This window comes from Acomys minous (genome assembly GCF_964271855.1).
Source record: "Acomys minous genome assembly, chromosome: 17".
Lineage (NCBI taxonomy): Eukaryota > Metazoa > Chordata > Mammalia > Rodentia > Muridae > Acomys > Acomys minous.
Window position 1 is genome coordinate 30269035 of NC_140500.1, and position 11511 is coordinate 30280545.

The 11511-nt window shown below is 47.3% G+C and overlaps 1 long non-coding RNA gene across 1 annotated transcript; it reads left to right on the forward strand.

Moving 5' to 3' along the window:
- The first annotated feature begins 633 nt into the window (after positions 1 to 633).
- LOC311587897 lies at positions 634 to 2755 on the forward strand. Its single transcript, XR_014775992.1, has 3 exons — positions 634 to 874; positions 1895 to 2031; positions 2470 to 2755. It is a non-coding gene; the product is annotated as an uncharacterized lncRNA (long non-coding RNA).
- The last annotated feature ends 8756 nt before the right edge of the window (positions 2756 to 11511 follow it).

The window sequence follows — 11511 nt, forward strand, 5'->3', positions numbered from 1 at the left end:
GTGCACATGTGCCAGAGCACAGGTGCGGAGGTCAGAGGACAACTTGTACCAGTTGGTTTCCCCCTTCTAACACGTGAGTCCTGGTGTTCAAACTCAAGTCATCAGTCTTGGTGGAAAACAGCTTTACCCACCAAACCCAAACCTTTGTTCTTTATAAAAATCACCATAGCTGTGATTTGGGAGGCAACAGCAGAAAAACTGACTAAGACATTTGGTTTTGGTCTTTTTCTCCTGAAAGTAACCAACTCCCAGGACAACTTTTACTTTTTTATTTTATTTTATTGCCATGTTCTCTTGTAGTCCAGGTTGGCCTTGAACTCCCTACGCTGCCGATCCTCCTGCCTCTGCCTCCCAGGTGGTAAGATTACAGGTGTGTGCTGCCAGTAGCTCACTATGGGGCCTGGTGTCCACTTCATCTCACTTCCCTTCTCACATAGCTCGTGGCACGATCTGTGACTTTACCAAGCTAGAACGGCAATCTAAGGCCCAAGACCTCAAGAGTCACCATGTGTGCGTCACAGAGCTGTTGGCAGAGGTCAACATTTGTAAACATTGCAACAGGGCTGGCTAGTCTCAAGCCTAACTTGGGCTGCATCCTAGAACGTATCTTACAGCTAACCGAGTACAGAAGAAGCTTCCTTGGGCTGCGTGTCTGTGGTGTCGCTGGCTCTATGTGCGGAAACTGGGATGTCCCGGTGCCCTAACTGATTCGGAGCAAAACCAGCTCTTGTCATCTTAAGGCCAACATGCAAATGAGCAGTGGCAAGGCGGCTCAAGCTGCTGTGGGTGTGCAGCTGCCCTTCCTGTTTGCTTGGGATCTGAACGTCCCACATCTGCTTCTAATGACACATCGTGCTGGCCTGCTCACGTCAGGGTTTGTAGACGTTTCTTACATTATGGGGTTGATTTATATAGAACGGGACTATAAATAAATTAAGTATATAGTGGGGAGAGAGAGAAGAAGGGATCCAAGGAAGGCAAGGAAAGAGGGAGAAGGGAGGGCAGAGCTGTCCTCTCCCAGGAAATGCTTTTTAATCCCACACTCTTTGCTCCTCTCTGAACAAAACTCTGCACCAGCTGTCTGGGAGGACCGAGCTTCCGGCACGTGCAGGTGGGATGGAAGTGTGTTTGGGATCCTGCTTCAGTAGCTGGGACCAGCGAGGGGTCGGGAGGGCCTTTCTAGAGTTTTTTTTTTGGGGGGGGGTGGGAGTTGTATCCCAGGCTGGCCTTGAAGTGATTTCTCCTCTTTCTCTGAGTGCTGGGATTATAAGCCTTTACCACCCCACCCAGGTTATAGTCTGGGTCTTGAGTGCTCCCTGCTGGCCCATGTTTTGAAGGTTTCATTACTACTCTGTGGTGGTACTGGGGAAGAGAAGAATCTTTAGGAAGTACAGCCTCGTCAGAAGAAGCCAGAATGTTTGGCGTGTGCCCTTGTTTTTGTTTGTCTGGTGTGTGTGTGTGTGTGTGTGTGTGTGTGTGTGTGTGTGTGTGGTGTGTGTACATCCATGCATGACATGTGTGTGTACATGTTGGGGAGGGGATATGTGTACCACAACATACATGTAGAGACCAGAAGATAACCTCGGGTGTCCCTTCTTTCCTTCTACCTAGTTTGAGACAGAGTCTCTTTATGTTTGATCCTGTTAACATCAGGCCAGCCAGACTGAGAGCTTCTAGAATTCTCCTATCTCTACCTTCCACCTTGCTATAGGAGCACTGGGGTTACAGACATAGGCTGCTGTGCCTGCCTTTAAGTGGGTCCTAAGGATTTGAACTCATGTCCTCATACTTGCACAGCAAGCACCTTACCCACTGTGCCATCTTCCCAGCACATGGGATATTGAAGAGGATGTTTGGTCCCTAGCCCTTTCTTTCTCTCTTTTTGGCTTTCCAGAAGGCCATGAAGTGACAGCCTCCTCCGCCATGTATTCCTGCCGTGATATCTCTGCTGCCATGAGCTCAAGTCAACATGCTAAGTGACAGTGCACCAACATCTTTGAATCTGCAAGTCAAAATAAACATTGCCTCCTGGTAAGTCATTGGATGTGTTCACCACAGCATTAAAAAGCTAGCTAACACAGTGCTCAGAAAGTAGTAGAGAACATGTTATCACGTGTCTCACATAGATGTGTATATATGTGTGTGTGTGCTCATATCTTATATATGTATATATATATGGCAAGCACAAGGTATTAGCAACTTTTCTCATTTTCCTTTATTTAAACTATTTGATTGTTTATTTTTAATTAATGCTGTCTGTCTGTCTGTCTGCCTGTTTATCGGTTTTTACACATGAATGTGGGTGCTCTCAGAAGACAGAAGAAGGCATCATTTCCCTTGGAGCTGGAGTTACAGGTGTCTGTGCCCCACCCACTGTGGGTCCAAAGAACTGACCTTAGGTGGGTCCTCTGCCAGAGTAGCAGTGCTCTTAAGCCGTCTCTCCAGACCCCGTTTCTCTTTTTGTTCTAGCAGAAACAACTTAAGGAAGGGAGGTTCTTCTGGCTCACAGTTTGTGGGCACAGCCTATCATGGCGAGGACGGCACTACAGCGGGAACACGAGGCAGACAGTCACATCCTGTCCCCCGTCAGGAAGCAGAAGGTGGAGGCTGCCTTGCCTGTCCTGGACTCGCTTTGTAGACCAGCTTGGCCTCAAACTCACAGCGATCCACCTGCCTTGGCCTCCCGAATGCTGGGATTAAAGGCACGTGCCACCACCTCCCAGCTATGGGCTGCAGCCTGGAACCATGAGTCAGAATAAACCATTTTTCTCTTAAGTTGCTTGGTCAGCGTGTTTTATCACGGCAAAGGGAAAGTAACTAAGACAGGACCTTTATGAAAAGACCTGAGGGCATGAGTTCATCTCTCCTGTTCACCTGCCTGACACTACATGAGCACAAACAACAATTGCCATCTTGAAAGCAGAGAACAGCCCCCACCAAATACCAATGCCTCTGCCTTGACCAGGCTCCTATGAAGTGTGTCAAGGTCAAAGTTCAAGTTGTGAGAAAATGGTACCCTGTGTGCACTGGAGGGTAGGGCTATGGGATCTCACTGCAATACTGCTTATCACAAGTATCTGTGAATCTAAAATTGTCTCCACTTTTTTTTTTAAAGCAGTGTGTGGGGGAGTGCAGTAGGGAGCCAGAGACACTAGGAATCTGGGGTTTTATTTTAAGGGCTGTGGGCAACTGTTGAGGAATTTTTCTCAGGCATGACACATCTCTTCATTTAGCATCTATTTTCTGTCCAACGCTAGGATAATATTATCCTGGCCTGACTTACGACTGTGACATTTAAATTTAAAATATAACAACTCTTCCCCCCCCCCCCCACTGCCTGCTGCCTTTTTTCCCCCTGTGTACTCTCCCAGATTTTCTAGGAAAGTGGTTTCGGGCTCCATGTACATGCTTGGCTTCTTTCTGTAGCAGAAATAACCGGGAAGGGCTCTTCCTCTCATTCCTTCCACAGGCATTTTGTAAGCATCTGTGAGAAGCCAGGCTCCATGCCAGACACCAGAGATTGCAGAAGAAATAAGACAGTCCTTCCTACTGTTCAGAGGCTGCATTGTTAGCTCTGGGTGAAAAACAAAACTGGCTCCAGAAAGAAATGGATGATCTTGAGCCTTGTGTAGTCTAAAGTCTAGGAGCAAAGGACCAGAGCTAAGTCTGTAGCCTCACAGGGTCATCAGTGTCCCCGGTTTCCACCATCTTTACTCTTCCATCTTTAATGTCTTTAATCTTCCATGTTTCTTCAGATAGGGTCTCTCCTTAAAGGTCAGCCTAGACTGGTCTTGAGTTCATGGCAGTCCTCCTGCCTTGTCATTACAGAAGCTTCCATAACCAGCTACATTTTTATCCTTAAGCACTTGCCATGTGAGCATAGTTCATCATTATGAGTGCATTAATGTAACTTCTGTTATTATGCTGAAGAACTTGTGCCTAGATGTTTCTTTAGGACAGCATCTTTTTTGTTTGTTTGTTTTTTGAGACAGGGTCTCTCTGTGTAGCCTTGGCTGTCCTGGACTCACTTTGTAGACCAGGCTGGCCTCGAACTCACAGCTATTTGCCAGCCTCTGCCTCCAGAGTGCTGGGATTAAAGGTGAGCACCACCACTGCCTGGCAAGACAGCATCTTTAAGACTGCACCTCACTATGAATGACCTGGAATTAGCTACATAGATAAGGCCTTAACCTCACAGTGATCCAACTGCCTCTGCCTCCTGAGTACTGGGATTCAAGGCATGTGCCACCCTGCCTGGCTAATGGTTGGATATTTTATAAAGAAAAGAAAGTGCTACGCATGGTGGTATACACCCGCAATCCCAACACTTAGCGAGGCAGGGGGCTCTAAGTTTCAAGCTGGCCTGGGCTACACAGTGGGTTTTATTTTGTTTTTCCAAGACAGAGTTTCTGTGTGTAGACTTGGAAATACTGGAATTCACTTTGTAGACCAGGATGACCTTGAACTCACAGAGATCCACTTGCCTCTGTCTCCCAAGTGCTAGGTTTAAAGGTGTGGGGCCACTATTGCTCAGCTGGGTGGATCTTATCTCAAAAAGCCCAAAGCAGGGCTATAGTCACATGGTAGGGCCTTGTTTACTTCTTGAAAAGCCCTGAGTTTTGTCCCTAGCACTACAAAAAATAAAAAGACTGAAGACTAGAAAAAGGAAAAGTAAGAGACTCCCTTAGCACACAGTTTCTGGAGGCACTTCATGAGTTCTGAGGAGGACCTGAGGAGGGGCATCACAGTGATGGCCAACAGACCACATGCTCCCGTGGTTTGAGACTCCTGGGTTCAAGGAATAGGGAGATGGACAGAAGTTTTTGATTCGCAGAATAAGATAATTTATTTTTGGGCGGGGGTCACCCATATAATTAGAAGTAGAGTGTCAAAAAATAAAAATAAGTAGAATGTCGTCCTAACTCAGCCTCCTATGAGCACAGGTCTGAAAGGGGACAGCTGACACTGAGAGTATCACCCCACATAGAGTGTTCTGCTCTGTTCTTTGGCTATAACTTAATACCCAAGTCTGGGTAACTTGTGAAGAGCAGAGGTTTATAGAAGTCATGGAGGCTAGAAAACCCAAGAGCATGGCATTGGCATCTTTTCAGGTTTTCTTTCTGTCTCTTGGCATGGCCCAGGGCAGCACATGGTGAGACTGTATGTGTGCTGGCTCAGGGGTCTTCTTATAAAGAAGCGCCTCATGACTTAATCCAGTTCTTATTACCTCCAGAGGCCCCACCTTGGGATGCTGCTAGTGTATGGCTTTTTAGGTTAAGGTTTTTTGTTTTGTTTTGGTTTTGGTTTTTTGGAGACAGAGTTTCTTTGTGTAGCCCTGGCTGTCCTGTACTTGCTTTGTAGACCAGGCTGGCTTCGAACTTACAGAGATCCACTTGCCTCTGCCTCCCTAGTGCTGGGAATAAAGATGTGTGCAACCGTGCCTGGTAACTCCATCTTGCTAAATATGATTTCATTAAAAAAAAAAAAACCCAGGTATTATGACTCTATTTTCTAGGGCAGATAATAAAGGCACAGAGGGTAAGTACCTTGCTTAAGATTCTAAGACTAATAAAGAGAGGTGCTAGGATTCAAAACCAGGGTGTTTATTAGAAACTCCAAAGCTTAGCTGTCTAACTTCTTTGCCACGATTTATGAAGCTGGGTCTCACAAATACAGTCATAGAAATTTATGAGCTGCTTAGGAAAGCTTTCCAATTTACCCTTTTTTAGATTTACTTGTGTTTATTTTATAGATATTAGCATTTGTGCAACACATTTATGCAGTGCCCCCAGAGCCTAAAAAGAGGGAATCAGATCCCCTGGAAATGGAGTTATAGACAGTTGTGAGGCACCATGTGGGTGCTGGGAAGGGAACCCCAGGCCCCAGGAAAGGTAGCCAGTGTTCTTAACTGCTGAGTCATCTCCCCGGCCTCTCAATTTAGCACTTTTTACATTTATCTTTAAAGATTTGATATAGGAAAGTACCAGGTCATGTAGACAGCTCCTCTGGCTGATTTCAGGCCTGGCGTTTGCACTGGCTCAGGCTGGGCAGTTATGTTTAAAATTTAAAGTGCGTTTTATTCTATTGTTACTGTGGGAGGGGTTTGAGCCTACCATAGCATGTGTGCAGAGGTCAGAGCACAGCCCCGTGGAGTTAGCTCTCTTCTTCCATCTTCACAGGGGTCCCAGGGGATCAAACCTGTGTCCTCACAAGGACTTTTAGCTAATGAGCCATCCCACAGACCAATGCTGAGCAACTTAAACTGTCCCAGCTAAAGGACAGAAGAACACAGCTGGCTTCTTATATAATGACACCCTGTAGACAGCAAGACCCTTAAGGGCATGTTTACACAGGAATTCATAAAATGTTCCAGGAACCTGAACGGGAAAGGGAGATGGGACAGTCAGCTCGGTGAAGGATCCAAAGTAACACTAGGGACCTAGGCAGGGTGTGGTGAACTTGGGAGGCAGAGGCAGGTGGGTCCCTGGGAGTTTGAAGCCAGCCTGGTCTACACATGGAAAGACCTCAAACAACCACAAACACTCCCACCTCCCGAAAAAGAAACTCACAGAGCCCAGCTCAGTTGCTCTCTCTTCACAGTTGTACACAGCCAGGGAGGGCACCTGCCACATCGGGTGACACTTAAGGTGAGTAGCTTGTGTTTCCTCTGTAAATGTGTTTGTGTTTTACAGGTTTAAAAGCCGAAAGCCTCTGTAGTTTTCCTCTTGGTTTTATGCTGTACATATTTGAGTTACAGGAAAGCAAACATAATATAAGTCAGGCTGGATAGATGGCTTAGCGGCTAAGAGCACATGCTGCTCTTCCAGAGGACTTGAGTTCAGTTCCCAGATGCCACACGGGCAGCTCACAGCTGTCTGTTACTCCAGCTCCCCGGTATCCAAGGCCTTCTTTTTTTTTCTTTTTATTTTTTTCCTTTTTATTAATTCATTCATATTACATCTCAATTGTTATCCCATCCCTTGTATCCTCCCATTCTTCCCTCCCTCCCGCTTCCCCGCCCCCCCCCCCCATGACTGTGACTGAGGGGGAACCTCCTCCCTATGTATATGCTCATAGGGTATCAAGTCTCTTCTTAGTAGCCTGCTATCCTTCCTCTGAGTGCCACCAGGTCTCCCCATCAAGGGGACATGGTCAAATATGGGGCACCAGCCAAGGCCTTCTTCTTGTTTTGGTCACAAACACTCTGTGGAAGGTATCGCTTTTGGGAGCAGGAAGTTCCCTTTGTGCGCCTCTTTGTAAGATTTCTGCACCTGGAAGCAGTTTTTGCCCCCTTCATCTTTCCTCCCAAGTTACATAAAGGTGCCGGCCTTCTGCTGAGGGTCCTGCATGGTCTGCCCCTCCCCCACCTCTCCTCTGCTGTGGCCCCATCCCCACCCCTGTCTCTGAGACAGTGTCTCATGTAGCCCAGGTTAGCCTCGAGCCTGCTTTGTACCTGAGGATGACCTTCTGAGGCTCCAGCCTCCACTCCACAAGGCCTCAAGTGCTGGGATGGCAGGGGATTGGAAAGCACACAGAGAGACCAGGAGACCAGGAAACACCTTTGTGGCACCAGGAGAGGCACAGTGTCCTCAGGTCCTCTGTGCGTTCTTGTTCCTTTTATTCAGTTATAGAAACTATTTATTTCAGATATATGCAGGTTTTGCCTGCATGTATGTCTGTGTACCATGGACACACAACACCCACATAGACCAGGAGAGGACATCAGCTCTCCTGGAACTGGAGTTCCAGATGGTTGTGAGACACCATGTGGGTCCTGGGGGGTCGAACCCAGGTCTTCCTCAAGAGCAGCCAGTGTTCTTAACTACTGAGCCATCTCTCAGCCCCTATTTTAATTTTTTAATGGTTAAGTAGGAAAGTTCAAAACACTGGTTAAAAGTAGACAGGGCACCGGACCATCCCTCATGCCTCCCAACACCCGCCTCCCTGTGCCTTTCACAGAGCTCTGAAGAGGACCAAGCCAGGCCTGCTGCGCCCTTCCCACCTCCAGGTGGACACATCTCCCTAATTACCTATAACTCTTTTTAATTAATAAACTGGTAGTTTGTGAATTCTTGATTTTTGAAATACAGTTTTAGCAGTTATGCATGTACAAGCCAACACTTCACTTACTCACATACTTTTCTCAATATTTTCTTGTGTTTCTTAGACATTAAAAAAATGTGGTAAAGACAGGGGGTGGTGGTGATGCACACCCCTTTTGTCCCAGCACTCAGGTGGCAGAGGCAGGTGGATCTCTGGGAGTTTCAGGCCAGCCTAGGCTACACTGTGAGACAGGGCCGGTCTGAGCAGCAGAGGATTGTGGGTGGGAGGGGGGGTTGGCGAGGCGGCTCAGCAGTTTGGAACACTGGCCTGTCTTGCAGAGGACTCTGGTTCTGCTCCCAGCACCCGCACGATGCTTTCCGCGTACCTGGAACTCCAGCTTCAGAGAGTCTAGACCCTCTTCTGGTCTCTTCATGCGCCGTAGGCAGCTGGTACACGGTGATGCAGTCAGGCTAAACACTCACACACGCAAAACAAAGTTAAGTACTTTTAAATTGTAAGAGAGATAGGAACTTGGCCATTTTACCTTGCTGTTGTTGATAAGAGTGCGTCTTTCTGCTGGCATTTAACTCTTGCCTGGGTCATCCTTCTGTTTCAGCTCAGACTACAGGTGTCCACCCCCACCCTCAGCTTCTAGCTTAAAAAAATTTTTTTTTTGTTGGTTTGTTTTTTGAGACAGGGTCCCTCTGTGTAGCCTTGGCTGTCCTGGACTCGCTTTGTAGACCAGGCTGGCCTCAAACTTACAAAGCTCCACCTGTCTCTGCCTCCCAAGTGCTGGGATTAAAGGCGTGTGCCACCACACACAGCTTAAAAATGTTCTTTTTTTTTTTTTTTTTGGTCTTTTTCGAGACAAGGTCTCTCTGTGTTAGCCTTGGCTGTCCTGGACTCACTTTGTAGACCAGGCTGGCCTCGAACCCACAGTGATCCGCCTGCCTCTGCCTCCCGAGTGCTGGGATTATAGGCATGCGCCACCACGCTCGGCTTTAAAAAATGTTTTTAATGCATTTATACACACACATGTGTGCGCACACACTATATATATATCCCCTAAAATTATTTTTCATTTCATTTTTAGCATATAAGGTACTTTGCCATATGCCTGAGCTTGCCATTTAATACCTGGATCCATGCAGATTGTCTTAGGTCACTGTGCACTGTCAGGCTGGTTTACTTAACACAGGACTTGAGTTTTGGTTCTAATTCTCTTGTTTTTTTGTTGTTGATTTTGTTTCCAGCATCTTCCTCCCTGTGTTTTCCACTCTTGTGTGTACAACAACACAATGGAAACAGCCAGACTTAACATGAGACTGCCAGAGTTAAGGTCACTCCTGCTGATGTAAGGCAAGCAGTGAGATTAAGCCCTGCCAAGGTCAAAGACTGGTCACATCCACGAGAAAAGCCCTCAGTGCCCATGATTCATCTACAGAGCAAGACTCCGTCTAGCCAGCGATGGGAATTAAAGAGGCAGTTTTAGACCTCTGCACCGACCCCAAAACGAAAATCACTTAGCAGCCAACAAGAGCCAATGCTGTCACGAAGATCGATGAGCTAATGATACGTGGGGTCGCTATGTCCACCCGAGGCCAGTGTTTAAAATGTGCGCTTGTGTCACGTCTTGTCATTCTTGTTCGTGTGTTCCACCTGAGTAAGTTTCTTCCCTAGCTCTCTGCAATTAAATCTGTATGTGTTTATAAAGAGCCAAGCAGCTCTGAGTTCCAGTCAAGAGAGAAGCGGGGAGATGGAATTTTGCTGCACCGCCCCCCCCCCCGCCGCCTCCCCCCTGCACCCCCCCACCCCACCCCACCCCCAGCTTCAGGTTTTCTCTGTGTAGCCCTGGCTGTTCTGGAACTTGCTCTGTAGACTAGGCTGGCCTCGAACTCACAGATCTGTCTCCCTCTGCCCCCATTGCCTGGCTCTTTATCTACTCTAAAGACTTGATGAACTGAACTAGAGTCTAAGTTTAAAAACATCATTGTGAGGCTCAGAGAGTAAGGATGCTTGCAGTCAAGTCTGAGACCTAGGTACCATCCTGGGACACACATGGTTGAAGGAGAGAAGCAATTCCTACAAGTTGTTTTCTGATTTACACACACACACACACACACACCATCATCATCATCAGAAAGTCTGGGAGCCTTCCTGGTATTGAGCCATGATTTTCTTCTCAAGATTTATTTTTATTTTTAAATTATGTGTATTTGTGTGCCTGTATGTGGGTTTGCACATGTGAGTGCAGGTGCCTACAGAGTCCAGAAGAGGGAGCCATTGTGAGCTTGGGTACTAGGAATAGAACTAGAGTGTTCTGGAAGAATGGCCAATTCCCTTAACTGTTGAACATTTCTCCATCCTCTTGTTGGGATCTGTGAGTTTCAAAAGAGGATCTAGGAAACCTGAGGGTGGCCACACTTGGATCTTCTCACCTGGTGACTGTGCCTCAGCAGGAGCCACAAGCCCCAGAGAACCTGTTTTGCAAAATGAACTACCTCTATTGTTATTTCATACAGTATTTATTCCATATTCCAGATGAAACAGGCTGGGGACGGCATATGACCCAATAACAGAACAGAAAATAGCTTGGGACCCAGACAATTTTTTTCTTTCCAACATTGAAGTCAGCTACTGGTTATTTTTTTGGCATCTTGGAGCGCTTTCTCAGGGAATGCCCTTTCTGTCCAGGCTGTCTTTGTCTAGTTTGCTTTCTGTGCAGTGATAAACACAGAACAAAAGCAGCTTGGGAGGCAAGGGTTGGTTTCAGCTTTCAGCTTGTAGGGAGGTCAGACCGGGGACTGATGCAGAAGCTGTGGAGGGCTGCTGCCTATTGGCTTGCTCCCCAAAGCTTCCTCAGCCTGCTTTCAGTACCACCCAGAACATCTGCCCAGGGTGTTCCCACCCCCTGGGGGCTGGGCCCTCCCACATCAATCACTAATCAAGAAAGTGCCCCACAGGCTTGTCCACAGGCCATTTTCTCAATGGAGGTTCTTTCTCAAATGACTCTAGTTTGTGTTAAGTGGACAAAAAACTAACCAAGACACTCTCTCTCTCTCTCTCTCTCTCTCTCTCTCTCTCTCTCTCTCTCTCTCCTCTCTTCTTTGCCCTCTCTTTTCTCTCTCACCGTCCCTCCCTCCCGTGTGTGTGTGTGTGTGTGTGTGTGTGTGTGTGTATGTGTGTGTGTGTTTTCTAGAGACAAAAGTTCGAGGACAGCCAGAAGGCATGCAGGTGGCGCTGTGGTAAAAACCAGCCAGAAGTCCAGCTTCTGCGTGTTTTATGAAGTTAGCGGCTGGTTATGCTAAGCAAATGTTTTCCTTAATTGTGGCAGTATGAGAAAAACAATGGAGAGCCCAGGGCCGCTGGGCCGGGGGCGTGTCCGCTTCCCCCACCCCAAACATCACCAGAGACTGACAGCTAAAAATTAAAGCCAGGCCTGGCCTTCTCCGGGTCACGTGCCCTCGC